Here is a 21055-nt window from a genome sequence, read left to right as displayed (position 1 = left end):
AATCACTGTTATAGTTTGCAGAGTACCCAAAGATTGGGAAAGTGCTAAATAATGAAGACAGGTCACTGATACAGAATGATCTGGATTGCTTGGTAAAGTTGGGCTCAAGCTAACAAGATGCACTTTAATTTGGTCAAATGCAAAATTATACATCTAGGAAAAATAATCTAGGCCATACTTACAGGATGGGGACTGTATACTGGGAAGCTGTGACTTTGCAAGAGACTTGGGGTACCAGTGGATAACTAGCTCAGCTTGAGCTCCCATCTGAAGCGAGACAGATTCAGACTGGAAATACGATGCACATTTTTAACAGTGAGGGTAGTTTGTCATTAGAATAATTTACAAGGGTTGAGGTTGGTTTTCCATCATTGCCAATTTTTAAATCAAGATTGGATGTTTTTCTAAAAGATATACTCTAATTCAAATAGGAATTAATTCAGGGAAGTCATATGTTGTACAGGAGACAAAATAATGTCCTTTTCTGGGTTTATAACTTCTGACTCTGTGAAGGCTCAAAAAGGCTCCTCTAAGAACACAGGTTGGATTAGAGGACTGGTGTCACCTGTGATTCTGTTCGTTAGATTTCTCCCCCCCAGTTCCCTCCAACTTTATACCCTTACCCTATTATATAGTCCAGATTCTGCACACTTATTCACATTCAGTAGTACCTTACTTCATGAGAAATCCCACTGATTTAAATGGGGGTATGCATGGTGTGAAATACTACTTAATGTGTAGGTTTCAGAGTAGCAGCCGTGTTAGTCTGTATTCGCAAAAAGAAAAGGAGGACTAGTGGCACGTTAGAGACTAACCAATTTATTTGAGCATAAGCTTTCGTGAGCTACAGAAGTGAGCTGTAGCTCACGAAAGCTTATGCTCAAATAAATCGGTTAGTCTCTAAGGTGCCACTATTACTCCCTTTCTTTTTACTTAATGTGTAAAATCTCTCACTATGTGTGAGGAAGGTCAAATGAAGGATGCTCTCATATAGAACAATTCCTTTCACCTTACTGTACCCCAATAAGGCTTAAGAGGAAGCACTTGTAAGAGTATATGCATTGCAAACCCCTCAACAGTACTTGCAACATATAATACTGCAACTGCTACCTTCATCCCCAACTCCAAGAGAGGAGTCAAAAACGTTTGTTCCTGTGGCACCCTCCTCTCATAAGCACCCCCTGTCTGACTGATATGTGTCTGTATTCACTCAGTCTTTGAACGAGGATGGCATCCACCTCTCACAGGTGCCCCCTTTCTGGTCGGTTGTGAGGCTGCTTTTCCTTCAGTTCTTACAATGGGGTGGCACCTGCCTTTCATGACCCCTCCCCAGCCAGTGGTTGTTTGGCAGGTCTTTAGTGACTCAGCCCTCTGGCCAAGTCACACACACTGTTCCTCTTTCCAGGGTATACAGTCTCTAATTCTTTCTCATGGCCCAGGTATGGGGCCGTAGCACCAAGACTTCCTCCCTGGAGGCACTGTGTTCTTTAACAGCCCAACAGGGGCCTATCTTGGTACCCTCAGTTGATTTTTTTTGGCAGTCCTCCCTGGGCTCAGTCTTCAGGCAGACCAGCAGGGCGCATCACAGTACCCTTGCCTGGTCTGGCTATGTTCTGGGCTCAGTCCCCTGGGCTCAGCCTGCCCACACTGATCTGTCCATAGTCCTGCTGCTGTTCCAGCCAGCCAGACACCGAATTCCCCCTCTTCGAGCTCTAGGCAGCAACTGACTGCTCTGCCTCTGCTGTTTCCTTTTATATGAGTCTTCGAGCCCCTGATTGGCCAGTCCAACAGCCCTTCTGATTGGGTGTTTCTCTGCAGCCGCTCTAGGTTGCATGGAGGACTTCCCTCTCCTCTTTTCTGGGGTGGGTTGAGGCAGGCCCGTGAGGCCTCCAGCAGGGGGCCTCTGGACCTAGTCCACCCTGTCACAATCCCCATATTTCCAGATAAATAAGACTAATATCATTTGTTTCAAACTCAACTACATCTTATTAATATACCAATTAGGGATCCTGGGTAATCCTCATTATGGCAAACCAAGAAACCCTTTCAGCTCCTAATAGCTAATTGACAAAAGCCAGGAAAGTATGGGAGGTAATATATAGCTGTGAATTCCCTAGGATTGATTATATTGGGTTATGTGCTGCAAAAATATACTGAAACATAAGATATTGTTCAGTTTATTATAATCTGTCAATAAATGTGAAGAAAAAAAAGTAAGAGCGCTACATTGCAAGAGCTATTCCTGTAGTTAATAAAACTTTAAAAATAGCCTAGTTTTTATTTGAGACTTTTAAAAAATATACTTGAATTACAAAATAAAAATTCCAACCATCTCTAAGGCCCTGATTCTGATTCTTATGCATTTGAGTAGTCCCACTTAACTCAATAAAAGTGTTCACTTCCATAAAATTACTCACATTAGTGCATTAGTATTTGTTACAGAGCAGATTGATACAGTGTCAATTAAGGACTTCAGTAATCTTCCCTGAAACCTTACAAATCTCTTTTAGGCAAATGTCTTAGTAAATAAATATGTGTTGCAGAATGACCTGAAAGTCAGCAAAGTTTAGGCTATTTCAGAATGTAGCGGAGAATGAGCTCAAGATTTTAGGAGCTTTCAGAAAAAATACCCCGTCAGGACTGCTGTAATAGAGACATCCAAGCATCTCCAAGGAGCTCAACTGTTGGCATAAGGCAGGAGAGAAAAAGAATCTTTAAGACAATGAGGACCTGAACTGTGTAAGTTGGAACCAACATCCAAAAATGAACTGGAAACCAGGCAGATTCTGTAGCACAGATGTAATACGCTAAAAGAGATAGATAATAAGACAGAAAATACCATAACGCCAATAAATATATTAATGATATACCCACACTTTGAATACTGCAGGAAATCTTGGTTGCCCCAATTAAAAAAGGATATATTAGAATTGGAAAAAGTAACGAGAAGGACAACAACAATTATTAGAGTATGAAACAGCTTCCCTGTGAGGAGAGATTAAAAACACTGGGTCTGTACAGCTTGGAAAAGAGATGACTAGGGGAGATACGATAGACATCCGTAAAATCATCAATGGTGTGGAGAAAGTGAATAACAGGGAAGTGTTATTTACCCCTTCACAGAATACGAGACCGAGATGTCATTCTGGTTAATAGGCCACAGGTTTAAAACAAATGAAAGGAAGTGTTTCTTCACACAAAACACAGTCAACCTGTGAAACTCATTGCCAGGGGATGTTGTGAAGCCAAAAATATATCTGGGTTCAAAAAAGAACGAGATAAGTTCATGGAGATAGGTCCAACAATGGCTTCTAGCCAAGGTGGTCAGGGACTCACCCCATGCTCTGGATGTCCCTAAGCCTGTGTCAGAAGCTGGGAGTAGATGACGGGATGGATCACTCAGCATTTGCCCTGTTCTGTTCATTCTGTTTGAGGCATCTGGCATCAGCCACTGTCAAAAGACAAGATACTGGACTAGACGAACCATTGGTCTGATCCAGGATGGCCATTTTTATATTCTTATGTTCACATTTGTCTCTCTACAATAGCCATCTTATAGAAGGATGTCTAAGAGAATCTGAGGATATCAGGTAATGTTCAGAACTATTTTGGTACAATTTTAATAAGCTTCCCCTAATCAGGAATGTTGGTAATAGGGCAATAAATGGCAATAGCTTAGCAATATTTTATAACGCTCCAATTGATGATGCACCTTATATGTCTACAGGTAACTAAATTATTTGGTAAACTTTTTTTGTGTAACAATATTATTTTATTTTATAAAAGCAATGATGTTTTACCTGAAGGTATTATTATAGAGTTTGTCCTGTTCATTCCTGAGATGTGTCATTATAACAAACATGAACATAGCAATCTAGCAGCTACCATATAATTAGTGCTACTTCATTTACGGTAAATCGGTACAAGTTTTGCGCATTTGATTCTGATCATTTCAATTTCAAATTTTAAAAAAAAGAAAAGAAAAGCGAGATATCTAGCAAGTTTCCCACAGAGCAAGGATCACATTCTGTGCTGTCATAAGTGGATGCAACACTACTGAAGTTAATAGAGATTTGCCAGCTTGCACCAGGGATGAATTTGGCGCAGAAAGGGGATATTGTGAGACGCATACAATATAGTTGTGCATGGTAGAAGGTTCTTTACTTTTGGGCCTTATCCTGCTTCCATTGAAGTACATAGATTTGACATGAATGGGAGCAAGACTGGATCTGTATATAAACTAAGATTTGGTATTTACCAAGGGATTTTATTCTAAAAAGCATGTAACTCTGTTTTCCAGTTTTGTTCGGTTTTTAAATGAAGTACAATACATACTGATCCTAGAACTCTTCTCTGCTGTTTTCTGCTGTGCTCTTGTATTCTGGTCAGCATTGTCCTCTGCACCATCTTGAAGGGCTTGAGAAATACATTTGTCTTGCCTGGGGCAAGAAGAAGCCTTACTGTGCAAGTGCTGTCCAAGTACAGTACAGAGTTTAAACTTTCTTTCTAAAGAAGAAAAAAAGCTGTTTGGAGAAGGAACCGTCTTAGTGTGTGTTTCTACAGTATCTAACAGAATGGGGTCCCAGTCCACGGGCTCCAAGGCACCACTGCAATATAAATAATAATAATATCCTGTATTGCTGATAACATAATTGGGAAGATAATGTGAACCAAGTGTATGGTGTTATCTTTCTAAATCTCTAGGCTCCTCAAGTGTCTCTGCTACCCTTCAAAGCTTCCCCAGTTTGGAAAAATAATGAAATTGACAAAACTGGTCAGTTTCACTCCTATTGTTGGAGAAATCTGTGGAACAGAGTGAAACTGTCAAGAGCCAGGTCAGGGAAAAGTATGAGCCATGCAGCAGAGCAATAGGAATAGGAATAGGCTAGCGAAGAACCCCAGATCCATAATGGTCTTAGCAGCCAGGAGATTCTGGAGTGGGAGGGAATAGCAGCAGCAACAGCAGAGAGAATAAATAACCTTCACTCTTTGTTGGCGAGCAGCTTCAGATTTAACAACTTCCATTAACAGCAGGGTCAAGGACAAATGCTTAGTAGAAATCCAGGCACCATCCCCTTTCCCAGCAGTTAGGCAGAGAGATTAACTTCCTAAATGGGTGTTGCTCCTGAACAGAGTGCCCATTCATCTTAGATGAGTCCTTTATCTATTAGTGTGTCTGGTAATTTTTTCAAACACTATCCATGAAGGGGTCAGTGGGAGCAAGTGAAAGGATGTGAATGAAAGGGTGGGTTCATGAATGTGGATAGCACAGCTCCTCACTATGCCTCAATAGTACAATCGTTCCCTTCTGTTTCTCACTCTACACTTGTTTTGGTTTGGGTTCCTATATTAGAAAGGTTGACTTTTCCTATATTAAATCATCCTTCAGAAATGACCTCATGGAAAGTGTCAGGTGCATTCAGATGTGGCCTATGTCACTTATTTCTTACTTTTACTGTCTTATTTTTACTCCTCAGTTCATTCTTTGGTCTTATTAGCTCAGTAGGGTGTAACAAATATTATGATAGTTTCATGAACTGTGCAAACACAGTGGACTAAATGTTCAGAAAAATGTCCTGGTACATGGGTAAACCCCAGTTATTACCTGTTTAATTAAGTATGCAATTGCATATGCATGTACTTTAACATTTTTAACAGTCATCACTAAAGAACACAAAGACTACTGTGAAACTAAATGGGAGCATAGAAATAAATGGGCAGGTTGGAGGTTATAACCATTCAACTATATTTTCCACATAATTACTTGTCTGAACGTGCATTTAAATTTAGTCTATGTAGTTTTATATGTAAGTAATCATGATTCATTTATACACATCACTGCACAGTTAACAAGATGCATTTTTAAGTGGGTGTTTTGTTGCAGTATTGGGTTTGTTTTGTAATTTGCTTTCCTCCAAAGCTACTGGCGACTGCTGGAGGCACAGTACAGCATTAGATAGAGCACCGATTATCTGATGCTATGTGGACTTTTTCCACAGCACATGCCCTTTTTACATTCAGATATTAATAACATCTGGCTAGTAATCATCACATATGCTGTGTGGACACATTCCTGTAATTAATCTACAGATGTGCATTTGCCACATTAATTTTCACCACTTAAAATAAAAAGCACAGCTACAAATACACTCAAAAGGAAAAGAAAAGAGAAACAGAATGCAAAAAGACACACAGAGGCAACCACAATCAGCACCCATGAAAACAAATTGGTCTGGTTATCCTTTAAATATCTTTCTGCTGCAGCAACTTTCATCTTTTACAACACCCACTCTTTCCCCCTAAGCCTTCAAATCCCTCCTCTATCCAAATCAAGCAAGCTGAATGTCAGCAGTCAAAGTTTGACATGACAGAGTGAGATATATTCTTATGGACACATATACTCATCAACCTCAAAAACTGACAAATATCCTATGGTATTTATGTAGGGTTTTTTCCCCATGAAAGATCTTCTCTATGAAGTGAAAAACAAGTGACCTAAATCTACCCAGTATCATCATGTAGTTCTGCAAATGCTGTTCTCCAAGGCCAATGGCCCATTAAATAATAATTAAATTTGACACCAACTTTTAAAAAATCAATATGTACCAACAGTTATTTCCTATTCGGAGTATAGGCCAAACTTTGCTATCACAGTGGTAAATGGTTGGCAAATGGAGAGTTTTCAGTGGCAACCAGTGTATCTTCAAAGCCTAGTACAAACATTAACTAATAAACCTTGTAACCCATCCTTTGCCCAGTAATGAGCCAGTGAGATCATTACACTATTATCATTCCCATTTTACACATTGGGAAATGGAGATACAGAAAGCTCAAGTGTCTCACCCTACTTCTAGTGAGGAGGGAGTGGATCTCAGATGTCTATAGTTCCAATTCTTACTTGTTGTCTGGACCAGTGTTTGTCACCAATACATGAAAAACAATTCTTGGCCATAACACTGGTTAGGAGATATTTTTATCTGCAATTAAATTTGGCTAAGCAAAGCTAAGACACAAAAAATGTCAGAGACTATGGCAAAGCAAGAAACAGAACCCAAATCTCCCGTGTCACAGTCTGGTACCTGAACCTCAAGTCCTTCCTTCATTTGCAAAAGTGCATGCAATAGTACTTTCTCCATTTTTTCCAGGGTGGAGGAGCTCTCAGTCCCCGGTGCAGCCCCAGGGTTCGAGGTAGGAATCCAGGGACCGGGTTCATTATATCCAAAGGTTTGTTATTATGAAGGGTGTTGTAGTGAGGGTGTACTGTATCATAATGGTCTCTTCTGATCCTAAGATTTATGAATCCAGGTCTGTAGATAGTTATTTGTCTAACAGCTTTTGGCTTCATGATAACCTGTTGTGCATATGATTCAGGAGTGTACACTGTGGTGGGAGTGCAAGAGGACTTTTTTTTTTCTGATCAGAAAATCCTGAGACTTTGAGGCTTTAGCGTACACCAGAGATAAGAGAAAGGAAGTGATTCAGATATAACACTGTCACAGGATTAATATCTCCTGCTCCAAAAGTAAATATATCAGCTTCGCCTAAACATTTATCTTCCTTAAATTGCTTGTCTTTATCTCTGCATTGTCCTGTGACAGTTTTCTACTCCATTGACATTATCTCTTAATTATACTTAATTTGTTGTATCCCTTTATTTTACAAAAACAGACCTGAAACATAGCTGCCACTTACAGGCTTTGGTGGCAGTTTTTTGGCAAAATATTCTTCTTTACTGTCCGTAATCCCGTTAGTTCCAGCTATTCCTTCCTTGCTACTGACTCTCCAGAAGTTTCAGACTGCCTATGTACAGGCTTTGCTTTGAAAAGGCAAAATCTTGCCTTTCTCCTAAGAGAGATTTTTTCCTTTCTGGTATGCTGTTTTGGCAGCTGACATAATTTTAGCCCTGTCATGGAACTCTGAGGGGATCAAAATCTGTTCCATCTCCGTTGTTACATTCAGTTATGTGTCCCTGATGAGATTCTATTCAATTTCTGTATATAAGCAGGACATTATTTGCAAAAGGGTAATAACAAATTGTGTCCTTGCATATCTTTTACTGAAATCTACCTCATGCATCAAAGGGAAGGATTTGGAGTTTTATGGCAGCAGTCTTTGCTTGAACAATTGGTGTGGATGCCTTCTTACCAGCCAGGATCTCTAAGATTTAGATAGTGCTTCCTTATATTGATTCTCAAAGGGTTCCAAGCAGTAGTTTAGATGGTACTCACTGCATTCCTTCTTCCTCCACTACACTAGTGAGGCCAACTTCAGTGTCCCATTCCTCTCTTTTCCCAGGCGTGTCTCCAGGCTTTTTTTCTACAGTCCCTTACAAATAGAATGCTTTCCAGATTCTAGCCAGCCAAGTTACCACCTCCTCATCTTTCCAATGCATTCCGAAAACTCCACAAAGCCCACAGAAAGTAAAATACATTATTAATTTATTAACCAAATAATTACAAAAAATTCCAAGCAAACTCTTTCTCCTTAGAGTTCCCCACTGCGGGACATCTTCTCTGTCTTTTAGATTGTAAGCTCTTCAGACAAGATTGTCTTTAGTTTGGTGTCTTCAGCAAAGTGCTTGGTACTGTAGGAGTTTATTAACCACACTGATAATAATTTCTCAGCTGGCAGAGCTGATCAAATTTCCAGTCGCTTGCACAAAGATTTACATAAAATTCCCGAAACCCAGAGGTGAAGCAAGACCGGGTCACAGAATTTTCAAGTTGGAGCACATAGGAAGGATTGCTATATATGAGCAGCAACAGTAATAAAAAATGATGGAAAAGTATGTAGCTTCTGCAATGACAAACTTTATAGTCTCACCTTTCTTGGATTTTTGAAATTGTTCTTATGTGACAAATATTCTTGGATGTCTTTCTTTCAGTGTGTGGTAAAACACAGTACAATAAACTAAAACATTCAATATAAAATACATTAATGATTTTTCCCTTTTCAAACATTTCCACATTCAAAGTTTATAATATATTCCATTCCTATTACTCTCCTTTTTACACTAGAAACATTACCAGCAAGAGTTTCAGAATTAGCCAAACAGTTATTTTTCCAGATAGACTGCCAGCTCTGTTGCGAGGGACTTCAGGAGGTAGTCTTTTACGTGTTCTTCATGCTTCGTATTATTATAGAAGAGCTGAAAATTCCTCCTAGATAGAAGGGCTGTGTGGGCTGTACACTGAAATATGGCAGTGTGACAAAAATCTTAATTTTTCCTTTCATTTTGGTTCCCTGAATTACATGAGCAGCTTTTGAGCCAAATTATTCCCCTCAGCTACACAAGTACAAATCCACTACAATAGATTTGACCGTGTACATTACACCCTTGCAAGATGATGAGGTTGCACAGGGGTAACTCAAAGAAGAATTTGGCCCCTTGGCTTTGTGGAAGGACTAAACTGATCGAAAAAGGAGAGTCTGTGAGGGAGTATCTTTCTTTGTGACTTGCTGGTTTCAACCCTTGGAAGCATTTTTTATTATTTCTGTTACATTTATAATTTTGTATGTGTGAGAAATATTATGGCTTACAGTCTTCTAAAATGTCTGTTAGACTGCATTACTAAAGTACCTTGGCATTGTACACAGATTAGAGACAACAGTGGTTTAAATATAGCATATACGGCCCTATTTCTGCAATTAAAAACCAGTGGGGCTCCATGAGGTACATGGGTCTGCCTGCACAGATCCAAATGCAGGATCAGGGCCTAAATGTTGACCATAATTATGGTCTTGCTGTCCCAAAAGAGGACAATTACTGTTTTTGTGCTGGATGCGTAATACGAAGTACATTTAAACCACAGGGGCAAGATTTTCAAAAATAGGAAGCTAAAGCTAAGCTCCTAATATAGGGACCTAAATAAGTGTCCTGACTTTAAAAATGCAGGGCACTCAGAGCTCCCATTAAAGTCAATTGGTGCTGCTTTGACAATCAGGTTATTTATGTAGTTGCCTAAATATGGAATTAGAAGCCTAATTTAGGCTCCTGTTTTTGAAAATATTGGGCTACATAAGTGATACTCAGACCTCAGTGGTTCAGGAGCCAAATTAGTGATCAGCATTATCCAAAAGAGCCACAGTAATGTGAATTCATTGCTTCATTTACTATAGTGCTATATAGTCATATTTAAACAGTATGACAGACGAAATATTTTTAGTTTATTTATATTATTCTCACAGCAAAATGACTAACCAAGTATTATTTTATCATCTACAATTGATTAATAGCTTAGATTGGTTAATAATTAAATCACACAGTGTTTTAATATCAAGTGCTGCAAAAAAGTGCAGGAGACACTTTAAAGAGCCACTTATGACTTGCGAACCTCAGTCAGAGTACCACTGGGCTATATGCATACAGCTCAGCAGAAATATGGAGAGTGGAATTCATTTAGTTGTGCCAGCAAATAGCATATGGAAATTTTTTCAAGTTTTTGAAAACTTAGATAAACGCAAGCAACTCCTTCCCCACAGAATTTTAATTTATTGCTGTGTTAAACCCAAAGTAATTGAATCCTGCATTAAACCAGGCAATCAGGTGAAACTAATGTGAATAGATTAATACAGATGTCTTGAACTGACAGTCAAAGAAAACTTTAATGCTGGTAAGAACATTCAGTGGAACATAAATTCCCCTGGTATTCTAGGATATTAGATATTAGTTTCACCAGCTCAATGTTTGGATCTCAAATGAAATAAACAACTTCCCAGAAAGCTTAATTTTTGTCCATTCTTGATTTCACTTATAATTACAGCTTTTTATTGGTTACTGAACTAGTCTATAATCTATGGTTTTATACCACCCTCATCACCTTGGTATCTGAGCACCTTCTAGTAGTGCATTAAGTGACAAGACTAACATCTGATATATGGTTCTTTCTCTCTTTCATCCTTTCCTCGGGATGGCAGGGAGGGGAGGAGAATTGTGTGTGCAATAGAGTATTTTGGTTTGGTAGGGTTTTGTTTTGAGGTTTTTTTTAAAGTACACTATGTTGTACATTTGTTAGGGAAGGCAAGGCTGAAGAAATGCTCCGTGCACTTGGAGAAAAAGGTCGTAAAGTTTGTGCTAGTCTGTAGTTCCTGGGGGAGTTCATTCCACAGTCTTGGACTGGCCTCTGAGAAATCTATTTCTGCACAGACCGGTTTTACCTTTATTGTATAAAGTTTCATTGTGCCTGAAGAGCAGAATTGTTGACTTTGAAGATAAGGACTGAGACCTTGAATTTGACTTGATATTTTATGGGAAGCCAATGTAGAAAGAAGATGTGGCGTGATGTGCTCATGGTATTCCATGTTATTGAGGCGTGTACTATGACAAACATTTAAAAAGGCAACAGGAAGTTCTGTAGTTCATGTATCAGGGCTCTGATGTTGTTACTTGGTATGATGGTATCATGCACCGACATCCTGTCATGTGCAGGATCCCACATATGTCCTCTCCAGCTGTTCCTGATTTCTCTGGATCCTCAAGACCTGTTAGTCCTATATACTTCAGTCTTGTTGCACAAAGCACTATTGAATTCTCTATCTTTGTGGCTGGAAGTGAGCAGATACTATGAAGGCCACAAGATTTTAGAGCTGGAGAGAATTGTAGTGGCAAATGATGCCAGTTGCAAAGGATGGGGGAGCTCATTCAGGGAACAAAACCAAATAAGGGTTGTGTATGTACAAGGAGCTTCAACACAGTATCAACTGGCTTGAGCTCAGAGCAATCAGGTATGCCCTAATAACCGTAGCCACGGAGTTGAACAATCATGATGTTCTAGTGATGTCCACCATAGTTGCAGTTGCTTATATCAACAGAGAACCACCAGATCCACAGCCAAGCTATGAAAATCTAACCTGCTATGGATTCACAGATGCACACTGTCATCCATGTCTGGAAGGACTGCTGTGTGCCTTTGCATCATTTACAGTTCTCCCCAGGGAAATTCACTGCATACATCCAATGAAGTGAGCTGTAGCTTACAAAAGCTTATGCTCAAATAAATTTGTTAGTCTCTAAGGTGCCACAAGTACTCCTTTTCTTTTTGAGGATACAGACTAACACAGCTGCTACTCTGAAACCTGAGGTAATTCTGGTGGCCCCACATTGGCTAAGGAAACCCTGGTTTTCAGACTTGATTTTGTTGGCAGTCTGCCGTCCATTTTTCCTCCCACACCAAAGGGATCTTCTATTGCAAGGACTGTGTGACGCTCTGGGGTGCAATCCAGACCAATGAGGGGCTATGTCATCCCTGCCATGCAACCTTGGGTGCCTCCCAATGTTTTGCTGTTGTAGCTTCCAACTTGGGTAGCTCACATCACAGCCTGCCCTAAGTCTCTGTGTATATCTACCACCTGGTTCAGCAGCTCTGACCTCAGCAATCTGAAGCATACACCAGTCACACTCTGGATTTCTCCAACCGTGGTTATTACTTGCAGGGTGACTCCAAATACACTTCTCATCCCAGATCTTTCCCCCAAAAAACATGTGTTTAGCACTGTCCAGCCTTCTCCTGGACAGTCCTGATATATGTTAGGTCTGTTGCCCCTCTAAGGGAATCAAGATGCTTGCCATCTCAAATGGAGTTTCCCACACAGTTCACAGCATTGGATTAGTTTTGATTAAAGAATAAAACAAGCTTATTTAACTACAAAATGCGTACAAGTAATAACATTGCTGGGCAAACTCTCAGCCCAGGATCTTCTCCCAAGGTCCAACAGCTGTTTTCTTTTGTACTCTTAGGTGAAAGAGAGAGATGAACTGAGAGAGATAATTTGGGTTGTGTTTGCCCCTCACTTTTTTGGTGCAGTCCCCTTTTGAGATGCATTTTCCTGAAGGTTATTCCTCAAAGCAAATTTTATACAAACAGTAAAGAAGGCAACATGGAGTCCAGTGGTGAAAGAAGTCCATGCTGTATCTTTTTACATCTCTTTGCTGAACTGTAGATTTGCCTTGTCCCTTGCCTTCCCGCCTTCCCCAACCCTTTCATGCCAAAGAATGGCAACTTGATAGGTGATGGCTCACCAACTTTGATGACACCTGGCTCGGGTTGTCAATTTGTCTTTTGTCTTTGAGAAACAGATTTACTCACTTCCCAGACTTGTCTGGTAAACACACTTCAGTATTGATTTCAGCTTATACTCATAACAGTTGTTAGTTCTCAGATCATACCTTACTATCCATATGTTGTGCATAGATTATTACTGTAGTGTGTAGCGTGTGAATACAAGTGTGCATTCTGTCACAGACTGATCTGCTACTCAGACTCAGGGAGGACAAATCTGGCTGTTTGGTATGTTAAAGGCCCTTCTAAAACAAAAGGGATATTCATAGGTTCTAATTGGCAAGCTCTTAGCTTGCAAAAAGGTTCAACAAATAAAGCATATTCAAGGATTTGGTCCAGCTTTAAGATCTTGTTATGAAAATTGTGGGTAGAAAAGTGAAATACATCCTGGAATTCCTGTGGAAAGGTCTTTCCCCTCAAACACTAAAATTTCAAGTGGCCATGATCTCAAGCATGTTACAGACAACAGGAAAGCACAAGATTACTTCCCTCAAGACCTCAAGACATTGGAAGATTTTTGAGCAGCCTCTCTTGTCAATCCTACCCCAGTTAGGAGGATTCCCCATTGGGGCCTAAATTTAGTGTTTGATGGCTTAAATAAACATCCATTTGTACCTCTGTCACAGGTATCCTTATATTTCCTCTCCTTAAAAGTGTTTTTTCTAATTGTTACCGCTTCCACCAGAAGATTTGAAGAACAAAGACTCTTATCAGTAGAACAATAATATTGTATCTTCCACCAGGAGAAAGTGATTTTAAGAATCAACGCAGCCTTTACTCCCAGGGTAAATTCAGTACTCCACAGAGCGCAAGGGATATAGTCCTTCCATCTTTTGATCTCCTTCCAAAACATCCTACCAAAATATTTTGATGTTGAAGATCTACATCAAATGCACCAAATCTTTCAGAAAAACTGCTACTTTTTGTTTTATACCAGCAAAATGTAAGAAATCTTCTCAGACATCTATATCAAGGTGGATACAGTAGTGCATAGCAGAAACTTAAAAGGCCAGAAGCCATCCCAGCTCCCGCAAATGTCCACGCACATTTTCTCAGAGTAATGACTATCTGCTGGGCTTAAAGATCAGATGCATCTTATGAAGAGATATGTAAACCAACCGTCTGCTCATCAGTACACATATTTGCCAAGTTTTACAAGCTGGATGTGCAAGCTTCCTCAGATGTGATGTTTGGCTGAAATTTCTGCATGCTTTTGTACCACGGTAGCCAGATAAGTCTACTTACTACATTGTATATAGTTAACTATATTATCCCCTCCGTACTACATACTGCTATTGGACATCCCACCGTAATGGATCTGCAGACCTTTCCTGAGCAGAAGAATAGGAAAAAATTTTGTACTTTGCCAACAACTTCCTTTTGTTTAGTGGGAAGGTCTGCAGATCCTGTCCCACCTGGGACAAAACTTTCCTCATTCCAGGACAGGGTTGTCCCTAGCCATTCTGGTGCCATATGCAGCCCCCCCCTCCGCTGGGTGTGTGTGTGGGGCCCCAGGGCCTTCGCAGGGGGTGGGTGGATGGGTGGGCTGGCCCCAGGCCTCTGTGGGGGTGGGGGGGGGTGCAGGAGCAGGCTTGGGGGGCAGAGGGGAAACCACCCCCCAGCACAATCCGGCGGAGTAGAGCGGGTTCAGGCCGAGTCGCTCCACTTCCTGCTGCCTGGTGAGTGCAGGGTCCAGCCCAATCCCGCACTCAAAGGGCGGCAGGAAGTGGAGTGACCCGGCCCCAGCCCGCTCCGCTCTGCTCCCCTCGCTCCCAGCCTGGAGTTTGGGGGGCAGAGGGAACACCCCCCAGCACTCATTGGTGGTGCGGCTGGGGCCAGGTCACTGTACTTCCCGCTGCTGGTGAGTGCACGCCCGATCCCTGCTGCAGTCCTCAGGGGTGTGGGGGCAGGGCTGGGGTGGAAAGAGGCAGGGTGGGGGAAGAGCAGGGGCCGGGGCTTTGGGGAAGGGGTGGAGCAGGGGCTGGAGCAGCACGCAGCTGCGTAGGGCACCAAGAAATTTGCCCCAAAGTTCCTGGTGCCCTACGGAGCTGTGTACTTTGCGTATGGGTAAAGACAGCCCTGCCATGGGATGACCTTTGCCTCTCAACATATGAATATATATTTCACCACCATGTTTTAAAGTGGAATTAATATCTGCTCAGCAGTAGGAAATATTCATATTTCCAAATTTTACTATGCTCAATAACTTGTTAGTTAATACTTCAAGAATTTAATGTATGAGCAGGGGCTGTTTCATACTGATGGGGTCTTCTAAGGGCTGGCAACTCCCATCCTTCCCTGACTGATAGGTCTAGTTGTGCCTCTCAGCAGGCTGCAAAAGAAGACCCACTGTAAGGGACCTGGAGAGTTTGCCACTAGAAGAAAGGAAATTTTCAGCAAGGTAAGATACATTTTCCTATTGCTATTCTGATTAGGTAGAATTGTGCACCCACCCTGCACTCTTTGCATAAGTGTGAATGACTACACAAGGAGAAGTGCTGTGGGGAATCAGTCTCCTTATTACTGGCAGTTCAGCATGTACATCCTTAAAGGTGGGTTAGCAAGCTTTCAAATATAGCAGAGAGTCAATTAAAGAAAAAGCAAGCTTGGAATGAAAATAAGGTGGAACTACTTTAATAAAGTTCAGACAGATAAATCCACCACCACTCTAGAAAATCTCCACCCAGATTATAGGAATGGTATTTGCATACTGTGGGCCAGATTGAGAAGAGAGTCTAAATTGGTGTACCTTAATTCTTCAGTGCCCACAAGTGTATGTTACACGAACGGTGATTCACACCACTTACCAATGTGCAACTTACATCCCCTGAGAATTTGGCCCACTAAATCTGGGTAGAAGAGGGTCTAAAATGGTGTATCTCACAAGCTGCAGGGCTAGAAGAGAGAAAAAGAAAAGGTCCCTAACAAGGCCGGAAGAAGATGCAACTCACATCTTCTTACACGTGTTACACCTTTTTCCCAGATTCTCTGCAGGTAAGTTACATCAACTCAGACATGCTCACTTACTGGCACACAACATTCCACTATAATATTGCCTCTTAATGAAGCCCAGTGTAGCCTGGGTTTGAGAGCCATTTAGGATCATTTTCACCTGTGAGTTCAAGATAAAAGTTTTGGGTTTTTTAAATCCCTTTGCTTACTATGGTGTTTGCAGTACAGGAATGTGTTCTTTAAAGGCTCATCCACACTAAAAACGACATCACCTCCATATAGGTGCACATAACAAAATTCATGTGGCGGGGGTGGGGCTGATGGGTTTGGAGTGTAGGAGGGGGCTCAGGGCTGGGGCAGAGGGTTGGAGTGCAAGGGGGCGAGGACTCTGGCTGGGGATACAGGCTTTGGGGTGGGGCTGGGGAATGAGGGTTTGGGATGCAGGCTTCCCAAGGGCTACAGTGGGGAGAGAGGACTCCCCTCAGCTCTCTCTCCCCACAGCAGCACCTGGGCTGGGTCAGGAGAGGCACCTCTCCCCTGGCCGCAGCAGGGCCAGGGCTGGGTTGGGGCTGGGGGAGAGGTGCCTCTCCCCTGGCTGCGGCAGGTCCGGGGCTAGGGGAGAGGCATCTCTTTCTGTCGCAGCCTGAGTGCCTACGCGGCACTTAATAGGCTGCTCCGCAGCTGTGCAGCTGAGAGGGAACTTATTCATGGTAACTAACATGATGCCAAACACAACTTATCACAAGCACTGCAGGGTACTGTAGTATTTAACATAATCTCTGGTTAATCTGGTGGGCAGGTAACATTATATTAAATGTGACCATCCCTGTCTACATGGTGTAACATCATATTTAGCTACCACAACCCTGATGTTCTAACATAACGTAATTTCCCAGTGACAAGCCCAAAAGGGTAGTTTATGTGCATCCCTGTGTGGGCATGATGCAGGGGTAGGGGGAGAGGACATAAGAATCTGTTTCACCCCCATGTCCTTTATGCCCCAGTGCAACAATGAGGCACAACCCTGATCACCCAGCACACAAGAACTGGGAGACTCAGAACCACCAGCATGGCTAGAAATTCCATGGGCAGATGGGAAGCCCTGGCTTAGCTGGTATGACCCTGAATCCTGTAAAATGATGTAGTCGCACCTACTGCTTGATGTATTCTCCCGGAGCTTTCAGTACATTACCTAGGGCAGTGGTTCTCAAACTAGCGCTGTTGCTTGTTCAGGGAAAGCCCGTGGTGGGCCAGGCTCGTTTGTTTACCTGCTGTGTCTGCAGGTTCGGCTGATCGCAGCTCCCACTGGCCACGGTTCACCGCTCCAGGCCAATGGGGCGTGAAAGTGGCAGGAAGTGACGCGGGCTGAGGGATGTGCTGGCCGCCCTTCCTGCAGCCCCCATTGGCTTGGAGCGACGAACTGCAGCCAGTGGGAGCCGCGGTTGGCCGAACCTGCGGACGCGTCAGGTAAACAAACCAGCCCGGTTTGCCAGGGGCTTTCCCTGAACAAGTGGCAATCCTAGTTTAAGAACCACTGACTTAGGGCAGGCACTGCTCTGAGAGTTGATGTGGCTTGTCAGTTCCCTCACTCACCGTGGGCTGTAACTGAAAGCCAAACTTTGGCTCTAAGTGTTGAGATTTGGGAAGAGATTGGGACCTCAGCGAACCCTTCACCCTCTGGAGCTCGGCTTCTCTTCCACTGTGGAAGCCTTTCTGTTTTGTTGTCACCTGTTTTTGAAACCTTAGCTATAGCACAGCAAGGTCTCCACAAGTGATGTTCAGATGGATTGCACTCTCTAAAGTCAAAGTCAGCAAATGGATTTTTGTACAGTCTGCATGGAATCCCTGTAAGAAGCCTGAGTTGGGGGTCCAGGTCTGTAATCAACAATGACAATTCTGCTTCCTGAGATTGCGGAGTGCTAACCAAGTATTCAGATAACTTCTAAAGGCTAAACACAGCAATCAGGAGAACCACATACTCACTCGGAATGCCATGGTCAAAGAGAAATCAGCACACATTAAGACCATCAACCCTAATGAGAATTGATGGAGAAAATAAACAAAAAGAGCTGCCCTAAACAAAAACAACCCGCACCCGCACCAGTGTGGCTGTTAGAGAAGAACTGAAGCCAGAGTTATATAATAACTCTTTGCTGAGCAGCTTGTTTTAAGCAATGAACATCAGACATGCTGTCTGAAGAGGGGAAGAGGATTAAATACAAAAATGTATGAACAGGGTGAAGCCCATATGGAGATTTTAACTCCACTGAAAAAAGACATTGTTAATTTCAGCCAGAACATAGAGCAGGAAACTCTTCGCCAGTGGGCAGATCAGGAAGTCAGACTATTAGAAACTTGTCATTGCATGCTAAATTAGGTCTTATCAGTTTAATTATCACAGAATTCCATTAAGACTGTGTAACTCTGGATAATGAAAGCTGCAGTCACAGAATGATGGAGGTAATTGTTTTCTAAATGGAAGATTTCCATTTTCAGACAAGAGTTACACTGTGTGACCAGTTTACAGTGATTGACCTTGTCTCAACACGTGCACCATGCAGGGAGAATTGACCTTTACTCCCCCCCCATATGATTTTTTAAAAACAAACAAAAAAGCGTCACTGTAACAGTTAGTAGAAATGAGCTATAATATGTTTTACATATATAATGTTCTAAAGTGATGCAATATGCTCTGGGATAATTATAATTTGAATTGTTTAATTGTGCAGCAGTTATAAACATATTTGATTTAAGACCTGTTAGTTTACTAATATTGGCCAGATTGTGACCTGGCTTTCAAGGGAGTGAGGGGATGATATAAGGTTGCTTCAGAGCGTACTTCCTCCTCAAAAACAAGGGAGAACCTGGATGGCAGTGTGTGACTCTTAGGGTTGGTTTGCACTTATGATGGTGTGTAGAGTACATATACTACGTGCCCGTTTAGTATGGGTATAAATAGTAGTGTAGTTGGTGGGACATGAGTTAGGTGAGTAGAGTGCCCTACATGCCTGATATATAGGTTTATACCCTACCTAGCTCTCTGCATGATCAGGCAGTGCCTCCGCCGTCTACACTGCTATTTGTAGCAGTGCAGTGTCCCGCTGCCTCCCCGCTGCTGGAGCCTTTCCTCAATGTAGTGAAAGCTTCCAGCAACAGGGAAAGACTCTGGCAGGGAGGAGCTGCCGGAGCCTTTCCTCACTGCATCCCCCCTGCTGCAGCCTTTCACTACTGCGTGTAGTTACACATTGCGGTGAGTGTGAATGGTGCCTGCCTTTCAGTGCAGCATGTAGCTACTTGTATCCTACACACTGCTGCAAGTGTGGACAAGGTCTTGAGACTCATCATCTGCTTCAGAGACACCACAACAGTTATGGCAAAGCCACCAGTGAGTCCATAGCAATAAAATAAAAAAAAATTCCAAATAAATAGGACACTAGCACATTAGCACAATATCATTGTAACTTGAAATTATTTGACAATGAAGACCTAAGTAGGCAAACCAGAAGATTTAGCAGATGTAGTTTAAAATACTGCAGTTAGCCCCGGTCACGTGTGGACTAGTTAGATTCTGGTACATGCAGAGAATGTTACTTTTGAAAAGTATATTGGGTAGAATCACTTCAAGGGTGTAGAGGTGCAGAATATACCATATGTGTAAAATTGTCATATGTCTTCGTGTTGGTGTCATTTTGTTACTTATTGAGTTAGATTTGATTTTTAATCACAATTCTAACTTCTAGTGAAGCAAATAGGTTTTTAAGTGCAGAAAAAGGTCCAGAGGATTGTAATGGCATGGGTGAACCAGTTATTAGAAGGGAACAAGAAAGCAAACTTACGTGCTGCTTTTCCCCCTTTTGATATTCATAATCAGCAAGTTTAGCCCTCATGTAAAGTGGTACAACTCCAGTGACTTACATGTCTGAGTATGGATTGATAATCCTAGTGTGCTCTGGTGAATACTCTGAACTTAATGGCTGATCAGCCCTGCAGACTATACCAAATCAAACTTTGATCTCATCAGATCTTATCAGCTAAGGAGATGCCATTAAATTCTTGAACATTTACCATTCACAATAGATATATTTTACAAAATATTTACAGTTTTTCCTATTCTTGGTATAGAACAGCAGTTCTCAACCCGTGGCCCAATTAGCACACAGCTGCGGCCCAGCTCAGCTGTATGCTAAAGGCCAGGCTGAATGGTGGGGTCGGGGGCTGCTGTCCAGCCCCACGGGGAATAGAGTCCAGGGCTGCTGGCCCACCCCTTGGGGTTGGGGGTCTGCGTTTGCCACCCAGCCCCACCGAGTGGGGGTCCAGGGCAGCCACATGGCGGGGGTCTGGGGCTCCTGACCAGCCCAGTGGGGTCCAGGGTGGGCAGCTGGTCGGCCCTGCACAGCGGGGCTCAAGGTGCCAGGGTGCAGGCTGCCACTCCCCTGCCACCTGGCTCCTGCAGACCACAATGATAAATAAGTTGAGAACCACTGGCACGGAAAGTGCTATAACTCTTTTGGAATAGGAAAATATTACAATATTGTTTTTTAAAGTCAAGATTTTAATTTCTACCCCTGTGCCTAGGGCTGGGCTGAGTCAGTATCTTGATGGGAGACTTCTAAAGAAAAACAGTAAGGCTGCAGCATGGCAGTTCGGAAGTTTGCACTTTCCACTCTGAAATAGTATTGCTTCACCATGGTCTAGGGAGCGTTATATTGTTGCAAAGTACAGTCTTTCAAATGAGATGTAAGCCAGGATTCTCACCATTTTGTGAAGGATTGTTAGCTCATGGCTATTCTAACTATCAAGTGTCTCCCTAGCAGCTTCAATTCAAAGTTTTCTGGTAAAGTTCTCTTCCTAACCTGCACAATACCTTTGAACAATTTGAATAGTTGCCATGTTCCATTGCAGAGATGATGCCATTTCTTTGAGTGAGGTAATTCTTGTGTCATATTGATTATCTAAGTGCCAACTGTGTGAACAAAAACTAGTGCCTACCCCAAAGAGTTTGCAATCTAACAGATTTATAAATGCTTTGGGATACTTTGGGTTAA

General features: G+C 42.2%; 1 protein-coding gene across 4 annotated transcripts in view; it reads left to right on the top strand.

Moving 5' to 3' along the window:
* The window catches only part of NALCN (sodium leak channel, non-selective), a 342791-nt gene that overhangs the window by 83227 nt on the left and 238509 nt on the right, over window positions 1–21055 (top strand). The window lies entirely within an intron of this gene.

The sequence above is a fragment of the Lepidochelys olivacea genome (assembly GCF_965140295.1).
Source record: "Lepidochelys olivacea isolate rLepOli2 genome assembly, chromosome: 1".
Lineage (NCBI taxonomy): Eukaryota > Metazoa > Chordata > Testudines > Cheloniidae > Lepidochelys > Lepidochelys olivacea.
The sequence above is the reverse complement of the archived record's forward strand: the minus strand, read 5'-3'. Positions and strand labels throughout refer to the sequence as shown.